At 41.7% G+C, this 24,315-nt stretch overlaps 1 protein-coding gene and 1 long non-coding RNA gene across 3 annotated transcripts in view; one reads left to right on the top strand and one right to left on the bottom strand.

Annotated features, from left to right (window-relative positions):
• LOC309959740 overlaps positions 1–8,264 on the bottom strand; it is a 318,024-nt gene extending 309,760 nt beyond the window's left edge. Inside the window, exon 1 of the long non-coding RNA XR_014326094.1 lies at positions 8,201–8,264. This is a non-coding gene — a long non-coding RNA (uncharacterized lncRNA). The remainder of the gene's footprint in view (positions 1–8,200) is intronic.
• Positions 1–24,315, top strand: part of MCC (MCC regulator of WNT signaling pathway) — a 360,524-nt gene that overhangs the window by 214,263 nt on the left and 121,946 nt on the right. The gene's annotated exons all lie outside the window — the stretch shown is intronic.

The raw sequence follows: 24,315 nt of genomic DNA, 5'->3' as shown, positions 1-24,315 counted from the left end.
AGATTTGACTCCACTCTTCAACAGCAGTGCACAGTCAGAAGGTAGCTAAGGCCAGTGCATCCTCTCGTTTATATTCCTGTTCATAGTCAGAGATTCAAGGTATTTTCACTGAATACTATTAGTTTAGTCTTTGGAGTACATACTTTCTCTTTTAGTTTTTTTTTTTTGCGGTACGCGGGCCTCTCACTGTCGTGGCCTCTCCCGTTGCGGAGCACAGGTCCAGACGCGCAGGCTCAGCGGCCATGGCTCACAGGCCCAGCCGCTCCACGGCATGTGGGATCTTCCCGGACCGGGGCACGAACCCGTGTCCCCTGCATCGGCAGGCGGACTCTCAACCACTGCGCCACCAGGGAAGCCCTCTTTTAGTTCCTTAAATATTGACTTCAACTATTACAAACCACAGAACAGCCAAGGTAAATTCTTTGAGTCTCAGTAAAAGTGTAGCTCACCAGAATCCATTTCTAAATTCTAATCAGGACGTATCAAGGCTGGTCATGGTATTCTGACAAGTAGTGCTGGCCTACAGTTTGCCCGAGAGGGTCTTACAGAAGCCTGTGCACGTCCAGCCTTATTTTGTTAGCAGCAGAACCAGGAAAAGTGCTTCTTGGGAATCAGAGCTTCCCATCAAAATCCATTTTTTCGGAATTATCTAAATTTGGCAACTGTCTAAATTGTCTGTGTCTGGTGATTTAAACAAAGTTGTTCTTAATGGGTGTCATCAGTTCATGGAGACATTTACTGATCTCAGTATTAAACTTGGAGCTCAGAAGCATATATGTAGGTTTTAAGGCACTACTACATTAATATACTTTAATCAATTTGGCAAGTGGAAGCTTTTGCTCTGCAAAATTGCAAGTGGCTACTCAGGATCATTTTAGATTAAGTTGTAAACAGGGTTAATGAGGGCACACAGAATAGGGTGCTGAGTGGGGACGGGCAGGCCACAAATGACTTTACATAATTAGAATTTTTCTGCTTAGAAAAGTAATTCTACTCATCATGTAACATACAGAAAATCAGAAAAATGCTAAAACCAAAATAACCTAAAATCCCGCATCCAGACATATTTACCATTTACGTTTTAATATTTTCTATTACCTAGAGAAAAGAATTGATTTTTTTATACTGTTGAGATCCTAATGTATGTGCAAATGTATAAATATATTTGTTTGGGTAAGAAAGAGTCACATTACTCACAGACATAGAAGACAAACTTATGGTTACCAAAGGGGATAGTGTGGGGGGGTGCTGGGTAATAAATTAGGAGTTTGGGATGAACATATACACCCTACTACGTATAGAGCAGGTAAACAACAAGGACCTACTGTGTAGCACAGAGAACTATATTCAATATCTTGTAACAACCTATAATGGAAAAGAATCTGAGAAAGAATAGATTACATATATATGTGTATAACTGAATCACTTTGCTGTACACCTGAAACTAACACAACATTGTAAATCAACTATACTTCAATTTGAAAAATGCTTTTTAAAAAAAAAAAGGAGTCACATTATAGCATAAGCGTTTCTCATGTCTGTCATAGGACTTTCTGTTAAGCAGCTGATCATGGGCCACCCCTTACCTGGAAGTTGAAAGAGAAAGAGCCCAAATCTAGAAGAATCTTCTCCTCTCTGTTCACTTTCTTCTTACCATTGTAGGCTGAGCAGGGTTGAAAGCAGAGGGGTGAGGGCAAGGAGGAAGAAATCATTAGTTCTGCCTGTGAGGGGGTAATAAGTGAGTTTTGCGGATGGGTTCTCTCTGTTCTACATCCCATAAACCTGAGTCGTACCATATTTATTCCTGTTCACTGGATTTCTGAACTGAAAACACTGTACTGAAAACGTGAAATGTATAACGTTATTACCTTGAAAGCACAGGAGACAGGATGGAATTGAAGTGGAAATAGAAATAAGACCAATAGACAGAGGAATTAGGAGTGAGAAAGTGGCACATTCAAAACCACATGGGGGATAAGCAGTGGAGATGGGCCAGTGGAGTCCAGATGCCAGTGAGGAAATCAGTGCTCGGGGAGGACGGGGTGACCACCTACATCTGTCCTAAAATTGGAGAAGGAGGGTGTCAGGTCACTGCATTCATTCTCTATACAAGTCCTCCTTGATGTACTTCTTGGGTGGGAGTAGAAATATCTAGGAAATATGTAGCACAGCGTATGAAGCTACTTTTTCAGGTAATTAAAACCAGGATTTAGGTATACATAACAGTACCTTAAGGGGACACACCCAAAGCCCTTGGCTGGGGAACAGTATCAGGCTGGGTGTTAAATGTGCTAAATCATTCCATACTCTGCTGTATTCATGGTGGCTGGGTGTGGAGGTGACAGATGGTGGAGCTGGAATCTGAACCCAGGTGTGCCTGTAGTTAAGGCCTATACTCTTGTAAACAATGGCAGGCCTTGGTTCTGATGCTCCCCAGTGTGACCTGTAAGCAGGTGGCATACCCTTGCAAAATGCTCACGGTTCCTAATTGGGTTGTCTAATTTTATAGCAAAATCCGATGAAATTCCGCTGTATCCTTCTGTCTTTTAAAGAACTTGCATATGACTAATTGGTAAATGAGAAGACATGCTAACAATTGAAAAGAAATCAATATAATTTGTCTTAATTTAATAAAATCCTACTATCTACTGTTTTTAAAGGATCAAAGCACAACCACAGTGGCCACCAAAAGACCTTAAACCAGTCTGGGGACGCGTTTCCCTTTGCTTCCCTCTCTAAGGACTGTCGAGTGAGTCAGTCACTTAAGAGTACAGAGCGTTGCCCTGAAGTAGCTCTCATGTCCCCCACAGCCAGTGTACTTGCCTCTAACAGCGTTTGAGAAGATAAACGAACCAAGTGCTAGGCTGCAAATGGATTAAAGCAGGGTTGATCCTCATCTGTCAGAACAATTAACATGAGTAAAATACTTGCCCTACTTAAAGCAGATGGAGGGAGGGGAGGGGAGGGGAGGCAGAGGGGAGGGTGTTCCGTGGTACTGTTCGTAAGATTAATGTTGCTGTACGGGCAGCAGAGAGCACTGGATTTATTTCCTGAACATTACATGGATTTACAGGGATGTCAGTTACTGCTGAAAGCACAGACTGTGTTTTTAAAGGGTCTCCGTGGGGTATTGAACAAGGTGCGGAAGAGGCATGGGGATGGGGGATGGGGGATGGTGCAGGAGATAGACGGCATTTCTAACAAGAACGTATGACTTGTTGACCATTTTTTTCCTCTGGTTTTTAAGCTCTGCTGAATTCAAGGCTTCCCAGCAGCCTGGCTTCTTAGAGGATGTGTGAACGTTAAGATTTTTTGATAAGGTAAATGGAATAGGTAGAAATAGACTGTAATAAGTAGAAATAGCTGGAATGACTACAGCTCTGTGTTCGCAGGGAGACTTCAGATCCCCTTTGCCTTCCATTGGAGCTGGATTTGTGCTTCTAGGATGGGAGGAAAAGAAAACAGCATGTTAATTAAGAATGAGCTACCAAGGAGGATTTTATTATTCTTTGACAGTGAAAGTGGAAGGAGGAAATTGTTGAGGTTAGCACAAGAACGACAGATGAGAGTTGTGTGAGAAATAACATTTATTTGAGTGATGAACAAAATTTTCATTATAGGAAGCTGAGGGAGGAACCAGGCTTTTAGCAGAAGTTGAACTGTCCCTGCAAGGTCTGGACTTGGGGGCAAGGAGGTAGCATTGAATGACCCATGTTCATGGCATAGTAGGTTGAGATTCTACTGTTCCTTCAGATACGCTTCCCAAAGTGTCCCTCCTAAATAAATTTTCTGCCCTGGTAGCCACTTTCCCCTGGTTTGTTCTTCCTCTTCTTGCCTTCTAGTCCCCCAGGTGTTAGAAAAAGGTCAGAATCCTCTGCTGTCAGTCATGGCTTTCATGTTTATATGGGATACCTAGCACTGCTGGAAAAGCTGCTGTGCTCTGAGATGTCAAATGGTCCACTCACCCCTGGGATGTCCTGTTTCTGAGCAAGGACAGCTGCAGGGTAGAGTCTTAGTTAACTATCTGAGAACCGAGCGTGACTCTAGAATTGCTTCTCTCTGGCCCTTCAGGAACATGTTCCACTTGGACCTTGCCTGTCTGAATTCCTGCTTATCCTCTATTTCAGCAGCATCTCTTTCCTCCTTCTGTCTTCTCCATCACCACTTACAGCTTCCTTTCTTGCTCATTCCTCTACCAGGGCATGTGTTTTGATCTGCAAGCCCTTTCTTCCGTAATTACACTAGCCACTACGTTTAATACTGTTCATGTGGACAGTGTCCCAAGCGTGCATTCTTTTCAGGTTCTTTCCAGTGGCAAAGGAATCCTCTAAAATGAGGGGGGGACGAAATCGTGTCCTAATTAGAAAAAAAATTTATATATTTGTTTTATGGATCTTTTGCAGCATGATTTAAACTAGTAAAGATTTAAAACTGCCTAAATATGATTAAGAGAACTATAATGTGTTTACTTGATGGCATTTGTTCTGTCATTAATATTATGAATATGAAGACTGTGTACTCGGGAAAAACGGTACAGAATAACACTAAATTAGCAAGCTACATATGCTGTGATTACAGCTATTTAACAAGAAACACAAACATACGGAATAAAAAATGGAAAGGCCAGGGAGAAATCTAATAGCTATCACAATTGTGATTTTTTGGGTATAATTATGTAAAGTAAAACCAGGTTTTAAAGGTAAAATACGCTTAACGTTGATATTGTTTATAATCATGAACAGACTTACATAATTGACTTGAACACTCTTTTGTTTTCAGACTGTGTAGCAGAGGGTCATTGGATGACCTTCGAGCTCTAGGTTTTCCATCCTTCTGCACCTCAGAGGTTTATGGTTTCCTAGTCACTGCTGGAAGTCCACATTGTGCAGCAATATATGTAGTCAGCATTTGCTTTGTGCCAGGCACAGTGCTGGGTGTTGTAAACCAGTCAGACACAGTCCACTCGTCAAGGAATTCACAGGCCCGGTGGAGGAGACCCAAGCAACGGAGCTGTTGAGTGGCGTGATAGATGCTGTGAGAGTAGTGAGGAAGCACAGGTGCGCTATGCCCACCAGGGTCCAAGAAGTCTTTCCAGAGGCCACCTGCGTGTGGTGTGGAGATGAGTGGCAGGGGTGGGGATGCAGGGTTAACTTAGCCGGAGAACTGCAGTGTGTTCTAATTGGCAAGAGAAGATAGCTTGCGGGCAGGGGGGTTATTAGGCCACATTGAGATATTTGGACTCTACCTGAGGGCAAAGAGCAGCCATGGAAGGGCTGTGGTTATTTATCTTTTAGCAAGAGAAGTGACACCCCCATTATTGCATTTTGAGTATTGCGTTTGGCTCTGGTTTTGGAGAACGGTTTGGAGAGAAAGCAGGAAAACTGGTGACAGCACTGTTGCTGTAATCCAGGTGAGGGAGCAGCATCCTGAGCTAGAATGATGGTAGGAGGCATGGGGAGGAGTGAACACTTTCTAGAAAGTTGTATGAGGTAAGAGCCACAGAAACTGATGATAAGAGAGAGGGAAGAATTCAGAGAGGATGCCTGAGTCTCTGGCTTCAGGCAAACGGGCATGAAGAACCTGGCTCTTGGCGGGTACTCATTTAGTTGAAGCATCCCGCAGGGCAGCATGGTGGATGTGTGTGGTGGGTTGGCTTGTAAAGGAAGGAGACAGGTTGAGTTTGGAATATATTGAGTTGCATCCCTCTGTGTACAGAGGTCTGGTAGGCAGCTGGATGTACAGGTCTGGGGTGCAAGGGAGCTGTCACCCGTGGCCATCGGATTTGTGATCAGTGCTTTACTTCTGAGGGGGAGGCACGTGCGGGGGCTTCAAACGTAAAGGTCATTTACCCTGAGGATCCTGCTGGCAGCAGTAGTCTTTGGAGTTGCAAGTGCTGGCAGCCCAGCTGAAGAAGGAACGTTTCAGATTTGAGGGTTTACTACCGTTGCCTACAGTTACTACAGGCCCTCTCTGTTCTGCAGCTTCTGGTGCTGGGCCGTGAGTGCAGTCCTTAGGAACCTAGCCAGATCCCAGCATTATAGCTTTATTATTGTAATCTCCCTTATTTTTATGTGACATTTTAATATACAAGAGAAGGGAATTTACAAATTTTTTCTCAGGGAGAAGTCCAAAGGCAAAGCCTCTTACCCATTATAACACACACTTTGCTGAGAGGTGGAGAGAACAGAATTAGCTCTTGCCTTTTCTAATGGATATTTTAACCTGACATTTTTTTTTTTTTAATGGAAAAATTAACTCCTTGAAAATCAGCACAGGATGTGGCCATACAGACTTGAGAGAAAGTGTTTTGCTCCTGTTGGTCGGAAGTAGGAAATGTACGGATGGGGGCAGAAAAAGAAAGGGGGGAGTATTTAAGGCAGTGTTTTTTAAACTTTTTTTTCTCATCTAGACCCATACTGATCACAACACACTAAATTTATTTCTAGACTCATTCATGGGTCATGACCCACAGATTGAAAACATTCATGAAAAGTACTCTAGGGATGGTTGACTGAGGACTATTTTATCTCTTCCTTAGAGTTGACTATGTTTTAGAGTGTATGATAAGGAATATCATGTGGTTGACCTTTAATTTATCCTCTAGGGGCTCCACAGCAGATTTGCCATCCCATGCAAATCTCATACAGCCTCCTAAACATTTTCCCAAGCAAGTCAAACAAGGCTTTCAGAAGTCAAATAAATTACAGCAGCTGTAGCATCATCTCTACTTACCTGTCACTGCTTCTCTTCCAGTTTGAGTGGCTAATCAAACATTAACTGCAATAATCTGATTTGCATTTTCCCTGTCAAATGTGCCACTCTATGAATAGCTAAATTAACTTAGCCTTCCTGGAATGTGCCCAAATGTTGAGAACCATTTAGGACCTTTCAAAACCATTTGGTTTATTAGCTCTGTCTTGAGATAAGCAGAATAAATGTCCCTGAAATCAAAGGAAAACTAATTGTAGTACCTCTTTCCAGCTTTGAGTCATCAAAGCTTGACTATCTCAAGTATGTTCTAATGAGGTTCATTATTTTGTTTGTTCTACATTTGATAATTCTGAGATAATTTTACATTTGCATTGTTAATGTCCATTTTTGGAAAAATTTTTGACATGTCTATTTATTTTGGAGAATAATAATATATTAGCTTTTCCTTTCAAGACACAGAAGCAATGCACGCCCATTGTAACAGATCGAATGACAAAGAAGTATACAGTTGTCCCTCGGTATCCCGAGGGGGATTGGTTCGAGGGTGCTTGTGGATACCAAAATCTGTGAATGTTCAAGTCCCTTACGTAAAATAGCATAGTACAGTGGGCCCTCTGTATCCACGGGTTCTTCATTCCAGAATACAGAGGGCCGAGTGTACCCTGCAAAAGCCAGCTCAGACCCTTTTCCTCCATATATTCCATCTCCCTCCTTAACCCATGTTACCAACTTGGTATTTATTCTTCAACACCCATCTGTGCTCACATACAATATACAAGTACTTATATATGTGGTGAACATTTTTATAAAAATAGATGAGACTATATATACATCCTTGTCTTCTTTTTTTTAAAACTTAACAACATATCATGGTTTTCTAAAATCTCCAATAGATCTTTATTTTTCACAGCCACAGAATGTGAATATGGACAGTTTGTTCATTCACTCTCCTATAGATGAGCATTTATGTATTTCAGTTGTTTAGTTTTTGTCATTATTACAGTACTATAATCTTTGTAAATATATCTAGTAAGTTGTTCGATCAAAAGAGGCATTCTGTAGGCGTCATGAATAATGCAGGTGATTCTTATCAGTAATGTGGGTGCGATTCGCCATCATTCCTTCCAGCCTCTATCGGCTGGCTGATTTTTATTAGTTGAGTCTCTTCAGCAAGGCGTTGGGAAGAAGACAGGTCAGGAGCACTAATTCAGGCCATCTTTTTGACCTAGGACACTTCCCTCTCTACCTACCCTTGTCCTGGGCCATCGCTCTTTAAATGTCCGAAATCTCTCTTAGCACTGGGTCTAGGACTTTTAAAAAATAGTTAGCTGATCTCTACTCCTCCATGGCAATGATATGAAAAGGACCTCACTCTAGTAAAGTTCCTGCAGTTCTCAAGCATGAATTCCTAATCTGTTGATTTTAATTCATCTTTATGGCAGTGTTACCCTCCTCTTTCTTTTGCCCATTGTGGTAATTTAGGAAGGACACCATCTTTTTTTTTTGCGGTATGCGGGCCTCTCACTGTTGTGGCCTCTCCCGTTGCGGAGCACAGGCTCTGGACATGCAGGCTCAGCAGTCATGGCTCACGGGCCCAGCCGCTCCGCGGCATGTGGGATCCTCCCGGACCAGGGCACAAACCCGTGTCCCCTACATCGGCAGGCGGACTCTCAACCACTGTGTCACCAGGGAAGCCCAGGACACCATCTTTGAAGCTGGTTATTCCATTGGCCAGGTTTGGGTACCGTAGCCTATAAATCCCTTGTACACCTTTGCTCAGTTTACACACACCAGGTGCATTCACAATTACGTTGCTGGTTTAGCTATTTTGGGTTAAGAGATACTAAATGAGATGCTCGAGACAAAAACAGTTCTAGGTCGCTTTGATTTCATTCAGTAATTGTATGCGTGCTTGCGCTGTACTAGGTGCTAGGAATGGAACACACTGAGGAGCAAAGCAGACATTGTGTTTGTCCTCAAGGAATTTGTGTCACGGTTAAGGAGAGCCACTGCAATGAAAATTACAGTTGATAGATGGACTGTCCATGTTATTAGATGGAATTCAGTTTTATACATGACCACATTGACTTGGGAGGGAGAGTGGAAGTTTAATGTTGTTCTGATCCAAAGCCCTGTGAGATTTTTTAAATCTTCATAGTAATTTCATCTGGAAGAATAAACAAATAGCTAAAATGTTTTTGAAAAACAATAAAAAGGGGATATTGTACATTAATGAAACATTAACGTTGTCATACTATAATTTAAAATAATATAAAAAGGATTTAGCTATATCATAATGGCTGCAATAAGTAGAAAAGGTTTAATTATTCAGTAATGCTGGAATAAATACAAATATAAATAAAAAGGTTAGATTTGTAATATATATGTATACAATGAAATTCCACATGGAATAAAGTTTTTTTAAAAATGACTGACCAGGGACTTCTCTGGTGGCACAGTGGTTAAGAATCCACCTGCCAGTGCAGGAGACACGGGTTCAAGCCCTGGTCCGGGAAGATCCTATATGCCACGGAGCAGCTAAGCCCGTGCGCCACAACTACGGAGCCCACGTGCCGCAACTACTGAAGCCCGTGCACCTAGAGCCCATGCTCCGCAACAAGAGAAGCCACCGCAATGAGAAGCCCGCGCACCACAACGAAGAGTAGCCCCCGCTCGCCACAACTAGAGAAAGCCCGCGGGCAGCAACGAAGACCCAATGCAGCCAAAAATAAATAAATAATTTTTTAAAAAAATGACTGACCACATTTTAAAAAATCACAATAAAGAAAATGTAGGTAACTATCTGAACAGAGTGGAGAAGGACTTTCTAAACAAAAAGCCAAGGGAAAAATCTGTAAAGGAAAAGATTTATGGAGGCAACATAAAAATATCAAACACACTGATGTCAAAAATTAATGTAAATTAAATGATGTAAATTATTAAATAATTTAATAATTAATTATTAAATGATGTAAAATGATGTAAATTAAAAGGTGAATAGCCAACTGGGAAAGAAGATTTGTAATACATATGGTGAAAGGTTAATATTTGTAATACGTATCAAACTCTAAGAAGTCAGCGTCGTGTCAAAATGGGCAAAGAATGTGAACAGGCCATTAAAAAACAAAGCCACGTGTCCAGTAGATTTAGGGGAAAAGTTTAAATTTAATCAAGGAAATGAAGACTAAAATGTTGAAGACTAATATGGTTCCAGCTATCTTGGAACCATATTGGTAAAAAATACATATTTAAGTGATATATCTAGGGCTGTTGGGAGTAAAGCAAAATAGATAAGAGCTGGCAGAAGTATGTCTTGCAATAGCTTTTGTGGGGGAGGCAGTTTCACACTCAGAAGCTTTGGCCAAATGCTAATTTCATTTCTAAGAATTTGTCCTAATGTTCTTCATTGCAGCATTATTCAACAAGGAAAATTGGTTACATATACAATAATGGGTTGATGGTTAAATTATGGTACCTCCAGCATAATGTAGGTAATTATGTTAAGATGGACAGATGGCCATAGCTGGGGGTCTTCTTTCTTGTAGCCTGGTTTGTTCTGGGTTCTGTCAGTGTTTAAAAGGTGTGGGGAAAGAGTAAAATGGTATACTTGCGACCCCATCCCTTTTAATTCAGACAGCGTTTTGTACAAAGGGGAAGAGATGTACGTGCAAAGGAAAGATTTCTCAGCTATAAAGCTGTAAGAAGTAGGTAACCACATATAGTGTGAAACGGAAATGGAGCATATTCTGTATCCAACTGAATTGCTGAAGAAGCTAAGTAGCTGTAATAACCTCCCAAATCTTACCTTGGCTGTTAAATAACTTTCAAGAGGTGATTTGACACCTAAAGATGCTTACTTGCGTTGTTCCGTGGTCACGTGGACAGAAGCTGTGACAGTCTCATTTTTAAGCAGGATTTGGTCATCAGTATGAAGTCAGGTACCTGGATTGTTTGAGCTGAATTATATTCATTTGGTCTTTACTGTCCTTGGTATGTATCGCTGTTGTCTTCCACTCCTTGAGTAGAAAAAAGTGCCTTATGTGTTCTCACACAGAATCCTTTTCTTAAGTAATAATCCTTTTCTTTCCCAGGGCTCCCACAGTGCCTGAAGACGGCCAACCACAATTGGATAGCTTTCCATTTTACCTTTTCTAAGTCAAAAAGTTCGGCTCTTGGTGGATGGATATAGGGACAGGGAAGGACGAGCCTTTCTTTGAGGGGGCTTCCTGCAACAGTGTCCATTACTGACGAGTTCCAGGACTTCCTGATTGACAAGCAGACATCTCTGAAACTTTCTGTGCCTTGAAACGTCACAATTTCTGGAGAATTTCTTTGCCATAGCTGCTGCTTTTGTTGGAGGCTGTCCAGTAACCACTGTGAAATGATACGGGATGCAGAGCCACCAGTGAGGTTTCCTGGGTTAAAGGGGTTTCCACCTTCTGCTTGTCTGTGCATTTTTGCCCTTGTCAGCTAATTGCCAGACAGGAGCTTAATACGTTTTGGTGCAGAAATGCAGGCTAATCTGTACCAGAGTGATGAAACAGCTCTATTGCCTGTGCTTCATCTGTTACTCTTTAGAGTCAAGAAAATGGCTCCCTTCTGCTGGGAAATGATCTTGTAGCATGCTGTGGTCCTGCTTTGCAGAATTTGTCTCAGAACTTCCTTGTGGATGTATGCGTTTGCGATTAGATGGTTCCTGTGCTGAGGGAAGACATTTGAGTAAACTTCCAGGAACTTTCTGTGCTTTGATAAGGGCATGGCCAAACACCCCTACAAAACAGAAATGGTTCTCAAGAACACCCAGCATATCTGAAGCCAGAGCTTTAGGGACGCTCATCCCCAGCACTTCAGTGAAGTCTCAGTTCAGGATGAAATACTCCCAGTATGGGAACCAAATACCCATCCTTTACCTTAGGAGACTCCTATTAGTGTAATGATATTGAAAGTGATTTGAGAGTATATGGATCCTGACCCTCAAATTTCAAGTCTTGTCCTTAGAGATCAGTGCTACTTAAGGCTCCTTTGTGGGAGCGGGACATGTCAGAGGTGATTGCTGTAACTACTGACTCTATTAGCAGAGAGCCTGTAGACCATGACGTGACTTCTTGTCAAACTTTGTAAAGTGTGTTGGAGATGAATTTTAAGGACCCAAGTAAGGGGAGTTAACATATAAAGGTCAGTAAATAACATTTTGAACTGTATCATATATCATAACTAACATTTTAATAATGCTTCCAACATACAACACTTACATAAACATTTCCACTTTTCCCAGTATCCCTGGGAAGTAGGTAGGGTAGGTATTAGCTTCCACAGAAGAGATAAGAAAACAGGAGTGGGTTGGGGTAGACGAGGTTGGACCCTGAGATACTTTAAATTATAGGCGCAGAGGCACGTGCGTGGGTGCACGTGTGCGCGCACACATACATGCAAGGCACCGTCATGCAGTTGTGGTTTGTCAGAAGTTTTCAGAAATGTATCTTCCTGCCTAAGAGATGGGAAAACGATATATGATATATCGCCCAATTCTACGAGAGAAGGTTGGTTTCTGCCATGGGGTAGAAATAAAGTCCATTGAAGAAAAGGAGTAAAAGGTGAAAGAAGTAATCCTATGACTCCACATGTCCTTGTTTAAAAGAAGTGGTTGCTGTAAAGAAAGAAAGAAAAAAAAGAAAGAAAGAAAGAAAAAATTTAATTTAGACACCATTAATTACTTCTTTCCATGAAGACCAGACCTGCTAATGATCTTGTCCTTTCAAAAAAAATACACATTTGTGCATCTTATAAAAAATCCTGAGAATTTTACATCGGAGTTGATGTTTGTGGGGTAGATCCATCTTATTCTATTACAGTAGCTATGGCCATAGTATCACGTACTTGCCATCCCCAGAAGAAAGTACTTTATTTAACTAAAGTGAAATTGTGCAGTGCATAAATGCTGGAGCAGAATAGAAATGTATCATTTATGCCGATCTCTCAATCATTGTGCTTTGCTGGCCATCTCTGAATTGCCTCTTGTTACCTGAATAGCTACTAATAAAAAAATGAGGCATTTTGTTTTCTAGACAGCCCTCTGATTGTTCCCTGCATTCACACTGGAGTGCCTGGCTGCAAAGCTTTCTATTTTTCTCCCAGGTCATCCCCCAGTAGTTCAAAAGGTGACCTATCATCTGGAGGACGGCAAGTCGACGCATTTTAAGAAACCCGCCCTTGTGTCTCCGCAGGGCCAGAATGTGACCCGTACAGAGTTTCTGAACTTGAACATTAACCCCTTGGCTCTGCACCTAAGCAGTTTGACCGGATCTGAATGAGAGAGTTCTTTTTTGAGAACAAAAGAGCTGATTGAGCTGATTTTTGGTCCACTCCACCCAGTTACCTGAGCATGCAAGCTCCTCCTTGGAATGCTGGCTGGGAGACTGTGGGGATGGCATTACAGGCGGTGATGCAAGATGAAGGCTTGTCACATTTAGGTGCAGGAATTGTCTTGCGAAAAGAAGTCTTTCGAATGGCCTTTTTTCCAAAAAAAAAAAAAAAAAAAATTGAGGTATAATGGACATAGAAGAGTATATTAGTTTTAAGTGTATGATATGATAATTCAACATTTGTATATATTAAGGAATGATCACCACAATGAGTATAGTTAATGTCCGTCACCACACAGTTACAGAATTTGTTTTCTTGTGATGATAACTTTTAAGATCTCTTCTCTTTGCAACGTTCAAATATGCAGGACAGTATTATTAACTATAGGCACCATGCTATGCATTACATCTCCAGGACGTACTTATTTTATAACTGGAAGTTTGTACCTTTTGACCCCCTTCACCCATTTTACCCACGCCCCACCTCTGGCAGCCACCAGCTTGTTCTCTGTATCTATGAGCTTGGGTTTTTTTTTTTTTTCCCCCAACAGGCTCATTTTTTTAAACCTATCATGCTAATTCCTGTAATTATTTTCTCATATTTTCCTTTCTCCTTCTGGGGTTTCTTGGCTTCCTTCAGAATTAGTGGCCGCCTCCATGTGTATGGCATATCCATTCTATTTCCCCTTTCCCTCTGCCCTTTGGATTGAATTCCTTCCCCTTTATCCTTTCCCTTTTCCTCCTTCCCCACAAAACAGCAAGAGGGATGCAAATCCGTGTCTCCTCTTCCCCTCTCCCATGGTAGAGTAGTGTGGACTGTGGCAGATGCAGAATTTCTATACAGAATGCTCTGGGACAAGGGATTGGGGGAGGCGGGGGCCACAGGGAGCTTGTCTTAAAGCTCTGTTTTCTTAGCCAACACCATCTTTACATGATTGCTTCTATTGGATGCCTGCAGGAGAGCTGTGGATATGATGGGGTCTGAAGCCTGCCTAAGCTGTTGCTACTGGTCTAGCCCCAATTCAGGGGATCTTTGCTATACTGACTTTAAGGGGTAAAAGGCAGTGCATGGTATTAGCCTTGCCAAATCTTCGTCCCTGCCCTGCTCACCCCTCCCACCCCCAATCTGTTTGCCTTCTTCTTCCCTTCCCCCACCCCACTTGTTGGAAAGGCTTAATATATTTTAAAAAAAAAAAAAGACACATCAGAAAAGCTGTGGCCTGCACCCACTGTTCAAACTTGGAGATGCAGAATTCCATAAACCACAAGAGTTTTGTGCATATGATATATTCTGGAATTTGAACTCACCATAGGCGAGGTCTGCTTTCTATTATCATCTTTCATAGCATAGATTTATCATTCCATATACTCCATTAATGTATTTCTGTGGAAATCGTTTAACTTATGGGGAATAACTAATTTTTTTAAGTTTTTTTTTTTTTTGAGGTACATGAATAACTGCCTTTTTGTCCATAAAATGCAGTGGCAGAAAGAAACGCAATTACATTTTTTCAGAAGGTTTTAAAGAACAGATTATGTAAAGAACTGGTCTCTAGATGGATAGTTACTCTTAACATCTGGAATTTATTAAGGAAAAAAGAGCACCTTTTCAGCCAAATTCTGACACTCCTCATTTGAGTTATCAGTTCCTTAAGGCTGTCTAGTTGCCACGTTGACTTGAGCAGGTACAGTGCAGAAGCTGCATGTCTGCTTGCTGCGGCGAGCCCGTGGTTTATACTGCACTAGGTATGTGGAGTCACTGAAAAAAAGTCAACTTAACCTTGCTTTATAAGGAGACTCTCAGGCTCTTTGTTTCCCCAGGAAATGATTTGATAGGTTCCCACTTTTTTTTCGTGAACATAAATCTGTTGCCCAAAAGAATGTAATATCTGGAATGAGATGAGATAAATTTCTAATTTTTAAAATCTTGAGATAGTAGGGAACTTTTTTTATTTTTATTTTTTTTGCGGTACGCGGGCCTCTCACTGTTGTGGCCTCTCCCGTTGCGGAGCACAGGCTCCGGACGCGCAGGCTCAGTGGCCATGGCTCATGGGCCCAGCCGCTCTGCGGCATGTGGGATCTGCCTGGACCGGGGCACGAACCCGTGTCCCTTGCATCGGCAGGCGGACTCTCAACCACTGCGCCACCAGGGAAGCCCAGTAGGCAACTTTTGAAAATTTTACTTTCTTTTAAGATGGCCAGTGAAAGGGCAAGTTGGTAGCTGTAGATTAGGTTTCTCTGACTCAGGAAAGATTGTTTTAAAGGTCAAAAGGTAGTTGAGACCTGTTCCATTGCAAATTTAAGGTGGTGGTTTTTACCTTTTCTCTCTAGCCCACTATATGGGGTGAAGTGGAGCTAATCCTTTATGTATCAGTCACTTTAAATAAACATCCAGTTCCACTGCAGTCATTTTCTGGGTAGCCCTGACCCTGAAGGTATGTAAATGCCACAGCTCTTGGGGCCACAGTGCAGCAAGGAACGAAGTGCTCCAATCGTGTGCTTCTGGAAATGTTGCTCTGTGAGCCAGAGCATGATTGCCAGCATTTTAAAAAGCCAAGAACAAGTCAAAAAAGCTTACTCTGTGGTGCCCTTGCCTCCCTTGAAATAACCTCTGTTTTCCTTTGCCACATGAGAAGAAACGTCCTCCATAATCTGTGTGTTGACTCGCCGTTTTTGCCCGGCACATCTATTGGTGTGAAATGAGGGAGTCATCAGACTGGAATGAATTTTGAGAGGCAGTAGACGAAATTCCCAGGCAGGACTGTACCCACATTAGCCCGGAGAGAGGAGACCGGCCCCTGTCTTGAAAGGTTTTCCCGGAGAGAAATTCCATAGCATTACTGCACCTTTGAAGACACAACAAGCTCCACTGTCAGGAGAGATGTTGAGAGCAAACCTGAATCCTCAAGCTGAAATGTAAACTCATTATCTTGGACTGGGTACACTGGTGACTGCCCTCAGTGTAAGAGCTCGTCATTTGCCTATCGGCTGGTGCTAATTTGCTTTCATCCTTCTTGCCTTGGAGCTAAATAATCCTGCTTCACATTTGTGATATTTTTCTGGGAGCCCAAAGCTAAGGTCAGTTTTTTTTTTGTTTTTTTTTTTTAATAAATGATGGCCTGGATTAAGACTGACGGGAAGACTATCTCACAGAGTCTTTGGAGTTTGTCATCCTTGTTTACTCATCTCAGAGTGGTGTTTGCGTTTAAAGTATAATGTGACCCACACGAGCATTCAGAATCTTGACAGCAGGGTAAACGAACAGGGCGCCTCACTCAGGCCTCTGAGGAGATGACTTCTGAGTATCAGGCAAAAGCTTGCTCACCGTGTTTTCCAGCCCTGTGTTTAGTCCTGTGCCTAGTGATTGACAGTATCAACTTCTTTAGCAGCGAAGCTTAGCTTTAATAGTTTGAGTCAATCTTGGTTTTGTGTTGTTGAAACGGCAGTATTTCTAGTCACTGCCAGATTTAGGATTTCCTTTGATATTTTTATGTAGGTTAGAAATGTTTAATTCTTAAACAGCCTAGGAATCTTTAATACTTTCTCTGTACACTGCGTTTCTGCTTACAGGAAACAAAATGGGGCAGCTTTAGGGAATTTCCTGTTTGCATTCTAGTGCCATGTCTCTAAGGAGGTAAGAGGGAGGGGTGCTGGGGAGAGTGTAGACAGTGCAGGAAACTCCAGGATTAGGTGTCACCTCTTTTTCTCCGGTGTGTTGGATCCAATGATTAAGGCTGCACTTCGTGAGCTTGGGAAAATATGCAGTTCCTCCCTTGCGAGCACAGGAAGAGTTTAGTTTGCACATGAACCTAGATGATGGGAAGAAAGCAAACTGTGTGATGAGAAAACATCTTCCTTTTAGGAGAGGGTGTGCTGTTTGGTTGCCCCAAAGCTCCCCACCTTCCTGAGCAACCAGCGTGTCTGTCTCTGCCGCCATCCTTCAGTGAGGTCAGACTGTGCTTGGCTTTGTTGGGGACTGTGCACTAGAGGCCCAAAGACAGTGTCTCCCCACGGGGGGCTCCCTCCATGTAGAGAAAGTCAGAAGCGACCGATACTATCTGCACCCAAAGGAATTTGTTTCATCAGCCATCCGGTGTGGCCTCCCCTTTCTCCTTTCTCCTGCTTCTCTTCCAAGGGCGTTACAGCAGGCCCACGGCAGCGGCGGGGTGGAGGTGAACACCCATGCAGGAGACCTCACGTTGTCCTCAGCTTCCCCGTCAGCAGTGAGCTCCACCACACCCTGCACTGTACTTAAGCATTTCAGAGTTTGCCTGGCGAAATGGAGGGAGCAGGAAAGAGGAATAAATCAATCTGTAAGAGAGAAAGTTGTCAAGGCACATGTGATAAAACGTGTTCTTTGTAGGTAGAGGGGGAAGAAAGGGAGGCTTTGTTTATTAAAATAATGCTGAGCTGTCAGGTGCCTTTTGAATTCGTATCGTGTTGTGGTTTCTAGAGGCCAAGTGGGAGGGTAGGGTGCCTTCGCCCTCAGAGCAGCTCCTTACAGGAAAGGAGCCGGAATGCTGTCAAGCTGGACCCAAACCACAGTGTTTTGTTCTAGTCTGTGGCTCACTTGCGCACGTTACGTCTTTCATCTGCAGTTGTGACATCTTCGTGATTTGGCAAGGGATTGGGAAACACTCCCCAGGCGCTGGCCAGGCCGGCACTGGCAGATGGGTGGGGGGCACACCTGCTTGGGTGGGTTATTGGCTCACTTACAGGAACGGGGTCTTTCTGGGTTTGTCTGGCCGCAGAGTACTCCCTGCCCTTCACCTGCACCGTGCTTCTTGCCTCCAGCGCTGGGCACTGACAGAGCAAGTACAGGGGATCTCACTGCAGCTCCCTTCTGGTGCCAGCGCTGTTCCCAGTTTGTGCGGCACTGCTAGAAACTGTCTGGTGCTGAGCGCCATCCAAGTCCGCAGTCTTGGATCCTCAGATGCTCTCCCCGGGCCACGTCAGATCATGTGATCGAAAACATTTGACCCTGGATACCCATGGTAAATGAGATGCAGTATTGATGAATAGGGTAGGTCAGCTGGGGAGGTTCTGGTTTTAAGTACTAGAGGAACTTACTGTGCCTCCGTTTCTGATCTGCAGAATGAAGTAACAATTACTTCTATCTTGTTGAGTGAGAATTCAGTGAAAACCCATATAAGGCAATTGGCATGGTCCCTGGCACATAGAAGTGTGCTGGCCAGAATTCATCTGGAGTATTGTGCTTGGTCCTAAGTACCATGTATCCAAAAAAACCCCAAAAAACCGAAACACTGACATCCTGGAGGGACCACTGGGGGATGGAGAACTGTTGTAGCCATTTGGTGACCTAGAGGGGATATTAACGATACAGTGAATTATTCAGAGAGTTCGAAGTATGGAGGACAGTACTACATTAGACATTGTTTCACCTAAGTTATTTTTACTTTATTTTATAAGCTACTTCTATTTACACATAGAAAAATATTTGACAGCTATCTCTAGGTGGTAGGGGTAAGGATAATGTAAGTTCTTTTATCTGTATCTTCTAATTTTCTAAATGTATCCATTCAACAAATCTGTCTGAAGTCCTCCCATGTACCAGGCACAGTTCATCTTGTTCGTTGGCTATTTCCTTAGTTCCGTGACATGTCTGCCTTCTTGGAACTTATAGCCTCATGGGGGAATGACTCAACACAAAACTTGTATGATATATGGTCAGGGAGTAATAAGTGTTATGAAAAATAAAGAGGAGTGAAAGGCTAGAGGAGCAGTAGGAGAGAAGGAAAACTTGTTCCAGGTGGTTGGTGGGGACAGGTGGAAAGCAGCCGGAATGAATTGACTCAGCACCCATATGGGAAGTTATGATTACCACGTTAATTATATATTTCTCTATTTTGTTGGCAACATGGTATATTATGCATATCATGCAATTTATTCAACCACTGTTTTCCTTTTTCTTTTTTTTTTTTTTACTGTCATGAACAGGTCTTCGTGCATATCCTTGCTTACACTAAGCTCTTCCGTCTTCAGATACATTTTTCTGGAAGTTCATTTTGGGGTCACTGTATGTGTCCCACTTGGTTCCTGACCCTCTCTTACCTTGTGCTATGAGGAGCCAGGAGGTGGGGAGTATAGACCGGGCGTAAGCCTCCTCTAGTTTCTAGGCTGTTGAGGATAAATGTGTTTACCTGCTTCCCTGCAGGCCCAGCCAGGATGTAGAGAGCTGCTGATCCAATTGCACATGTTGAAAGGCAGGCAAAGTGTAGATCACTCTGACTAATGTGAGCTGGGCCTCAAGGTAATGATGAGTCATTCTGATTGTTTAATCAGGGTGTGTGTAAACAAGGAGATAGGAAAGTAGCCCATCAACGCTTTTAAGGCCCAAAGTTATCTTGATACTTTTTTGTTTGTTTGTTTTGTTTTGTTTTGTTTTTGCCTCTCCAGTTGCGGAGCACAGGCTCCGGACGAGCAGGCTCAGCGGCCATGGCTCACGGGCCCAGCCGCTCCGCGGCATGTGGGATCTTCCCGGACCGGGGCACGAACGCGTGTCCCCTGCATCGGCAGGCGGACTCTTAACCACTGCGCCACCAGGGAAGCCCCTATCTTGATACTTTTTAGCAAGCACGAAGGCATGGCATGATGATCATGATAATTAAGATGACAACAGTCATTGTGGTTAACTTTCTGCCAGGCAGCATTGTGTTCAAGTGAGCTACCTGTAGTATGTTCATTTAATTTTTACAGTTCTGTATGGTTGGCTATCATTACAGGGTGAGTAAAGTGGGGCTTGGAAATTTTTAACAACTTAACCAAGCTTGAACTAGTACTCAGGTCTGGGGTTTTTATTTGTTTTTGTTTTGTTATAAAGCCTGTGTCCTTAACCACTGAACTATGTTTTCCCCATCACTTTCTCTCTTCTTCCTCTCTCATTTTCTTCCTTTTCAGGGAACAAGTGCTGGTTGGGACTAGTATTGACTGGGTTAGGTGATTTGGAAAGGAGAGAAGATTCAGACCTTTTCTTCTCTCTAAACACACTGTTCTCTGAAGCAGTCAGCAGGGCCCCTGATGGGAGAGAACATTGAGCAGATTTGAAATGTGTCTTCTACCCTTTCCTGGTGCTTTGGATTAGAGGCAGCAGTGAGTGGTGAAATGGCCCATCAGTCAGCAGCCCCATGGTGAGGAACGAGAAGCCAGGGCCCGCCTGAGACTTGCCTGAAATGGGAGCTTGTTTATGGCATCAAGCATTTTAAAGGGATTTTCTTTACAAGAAATAGTGCATGTGAAAATCTCTCTCAAATGTTGGGAATACATTTGAATATGATTGTACTGAATATCTCAATAGTCAACATCTAGGCTGTCTCCTGTACTTAAATAAAAAGACTTGAGATCATGTGCCTTGAGTTCTGTATACATAGAAAGTCCATATGTATATATGTGTGTGTTAATATATGTATGTGTGTATAAGTATGTATCTGTATATGTATACACACACACACTCAAATCTAAATCTTCACTTGTTTTCCCAAAGAAAAAAACATGGTCCTCAATCCAGTAAAAAATAGGAAACTTCCAAAGCACTCAACTATTGCTGTTAAAGTACCTTGGTTTTTCCTGATCTGCAGAGTTACGGAGTGTTTCACCATTAAAGGTACTTGGTTTCTTTAGAAAGGAGAATTTGATACCTACTAAATTGGATCAATATAAAAATTTATGAACAATGCAGACCTTGTCAAGGAAGTCTTTTACTCCTGTTCATATAATTCTCTGTGGGACTTTCTGCCTCAGGGATCACATCAGTATTTAGTACACACTGAAATATTCATGTCTTCTGATTAGCAGGATTTAATTGTTACATCTCGATCTCCTTCATGATGTGCCATTAGGATGCAACCCACCTTGAAATTTAAGCAGGTGCTGACAGGTTATTGCTGTGTCTTTATTTTGTTTGTGTTTCTTTCCAAATATCCTTGTATTGCATGTAATTTTGGTTTCCCTTGAAAATAACACCACAAAAAGTAAGAATTTATTAGTGGAAAATGCTGTGACTTGTTTTTACCAGCAACTATTGTATAGTAAATTTTAAAGTGTGTGTGTGTGTATATATATATATATAAAAATAATATTCTGCTTAGATTTTTTATTTTTTAAGATTTATCAGTTAAGATAACCTTTCCTCCCATGTACTGTTTAGTTAGAGCTTTTTCACCTACACTTCAATATTTCCCTTGTTAACTTTCCCTCATCGATCGGGTATGGACATATCCGGAGATTAATTTTTCTCTGCTTTCCTGGGTCTGATATCAGCTTAATGGTCTTGTGTTTCTCAAAATGTTGGAAGTTTTAAAGAATTAATACCTTTTCCCTCATGCTAATTTTGCAGTTGTGCTTTTTCCCCTCTTATAAAAAGAACTCTCTGTCTGAGACTTTATCTCCTCAATAATTTCATGAAAGTATCTCAGCAGTGCTAGGGTATTCTGTTGCAAAGCATGAGGCATGGTTGTGAACCAGGCTCTGGGGTTAGACTGACAAGGGTGTTCATTCTAGCTCTGCCACTTACTAGTTTGGCAAGTTACTGAACCTCTAAGCCTCAATTCCTACCTCTTTAAATTGGGGTTAACAACAGTACCTATTCCAAAGGCTATGTGAAGAATAATTAAGAAAGTACATGCATGTTACATGCTTTAAATATAGCAATAGCACATAACACACGTCCATATATTAGCTAATATCATTTCCAGTAAAAATTATGTGACATTTTTATTTTTTATTGAAGTTTAGTTATGCATAATATTATATAAGTTATAGGTGTGTAATACAGTGATTCACAATTTTAAAGGTCATACTCCATTTGTAGTTATTATAAAATATTGGCTTTATTCCCTGTGTTGTACAGTGTGTCCTTGTAGCTTATTTTATACCTAATAGTTTGTACCGCTTAATCCTCTACCCCTATATTTCCCCTACACCCTTTCCTCTCCCCACTGGTAACCACTAGTTTGTTCTCTGTATCTGTGAGTCTGCTGCTTTTTTGTTATATTCACTAGTTTGTTTTATTTTTTGAGTTCCACGTATAAGTCATATCATACGGTATTTGTCTTTCTCTGTTGGACTTATTTCACTTAGTATAATGCCCCCTAGGTCCACCCATTGTTGCTGCAAATGACAAAATTCCATTCTTTTTTATGGCTGAGTAGTATTCCATTGTATATATGTACCACATCTTCTTTACCTCTTCATCTATTTATGGACACTTAGGTTGCTTCCATATCTTGGCAAGTATAAATAATGCTGCTGTGAGCATTGAAGTGCATGTATCATTTCGAATTAGTGTTTGTGGTTTTTTCAGATATATACCCAGGAATGGAAATGCTGTGTCCTTTGGTAGTTCTATTTTTACTTTTTTGAGAAACCTTCATACAGTTTTTCACAGTGGCTGCACCAATTTACATTCCCACCAACAGTGTACGAGGGTTCCCTTTTCTCCACATCCTTGCCGACATTAGTGTTCTTTTTGATGATAGCCATTCTGACAGGTGTGAGATGATATCTCATTATGGTTTTGATTTGCATTTCCCTGATGATTAGCGATGTTGAGTATGTTTTCATGTGCCTGTTGGCCATCTGCATTTCTCTTTGGAAAAATGTCTATTCAGTTCTTATTGGGTTGTTTGGTTTTTTTTTTTGTTTTTTTTTTTGTGGTATGTGGGCCTCTCACTGTCGTGGCCTCTCCCGTTGCAGAGCACAGGCTCCGGACGCGCAGGCTCAGCGGCCATGGCTCACGGGCCCAGCCGCTCCGCGGCATGTGGGATCCTCCCGGACCGGGGCACGAACCCGTGTCCCCTGCATCGGCAGGCGGACTCTCAACCACTGCGCCACCAGGGAAGCCCGGGTTGTTTGGTTTTTTGATGTTGAGTTACATGGGCTGTTTATATATGTTGGATATTAACCCTTTATTGGTCATATCATTTGCAAAGGTTTTCTCCCATTCAGTAGGTTGTCTTTTTGTTTTGTCAGTGGTTTCCTTTGCTGTGAAAAAGGTTTTAAATTTAATTAGGTCCTGTTTGTTTATTTTTGCTTTTATTTCCTTTGTTTTAGGAGAGGGATCAAAAAAAATACTGCTTATGATTTTTGTCAAAGAGTGTTCTGCCTATGTCTTCCTCTAGGAGTTTTGTGGTATCCAGTCGTACATTTAGGTCTTTAATCCATTTTGAGTTTATTTTTGTATATGGTGTTAGAGAATTTTCTAATTTCATTCTTTTACATGTAGCTAACCAGTTTTCCTAGCACGACTTATTGAAAGGACTGTCTTTTCTCCATTGTATATTCTTGCCTCCTTTGTCATAAATTAATTGATCATAAGTATGTGGGTTTATTTCTGGGCTCTCCGCTCTCTTCCCTTGATCTGTGTGTCTTTTTTTGTGCCAGTACACCATACTATTTTGATTACTGTAGCTTTGTAGTATAGTCTAAAGTTAGGGAGTATGATTCCTTTAGTTCTGTTGTTCTTTCTCAAGATTGTTTTGGCTATTCGGGGTCTTTTGTGTTTCCAGACAAATTTTTAAAATATTTGTTCTAGTTCATATGCAAGGATTTTTTTCAATACCTGCAAATCAATCAATGTGATACACCACATTAACAAATTGAAGAATAAAAATCATATGATGATCTCAGTAGATGCAGAAAAAGCCTTAGACAAAATTCAATATTCATTTATGATAAAAACTCTTCAGAAAGTGGGCTTAGAGGGAGCATACATCAACATAATAAAGGCCATATATGACAGACCCACAGCTAACATCATACTCAATGGTGCTAAGCTGAAAGCATTTCCTCTAAGATCAGGAACAAGACAAGGATGTTCACTGTTGCCACTTTTATTCAACATAGTTTTGGAAGGCCTAGCCATAACAATCAGAGAAGAAAAATAAAGAAAAGGAATCCAAACTGTAAGGGAAGAATTAAAACTGTCCCTGTTTGCAGGTGATGTGATACTATACATAGCAAACCCTAAAGATGCCACCAGAAAACTACTAGAGCTCATCAATGAATTCAGTACAGTTGCAGGATACAAAATTAATGCACAGAAATCTCTTGCATTCTTATACACTAACAATGAATGATCAGAAAAAGAAACTAAGGAAACAATCCCTTTTACCATCACATCAAAGAGAATAAAATACCTAGGAATAAACCTACCTAAGGAGACAAAAGACCTGTACTCTGAAAACTGTAGGATGATGAAAGAAATTGAAGACTACACAAACAGATG

The sequence above is a fragment of the Leucopleurus acutus genome, assembly GCF_964270905.1.
Source record: "Leucopleurus acutus genome assembly, chromosome: 3".
Classification (NCBI taxonomy): Eukaryota; Metazoa; Chordata; class Mammalia; order Artiodactyla; family Delphinidae; genus Leucopleurus; species Leucopleurus acutus.
Note: the sequence above shows the minus strand (reverse complement) of the source record. Positions and strands in the feature narration are given on the sequence as shown.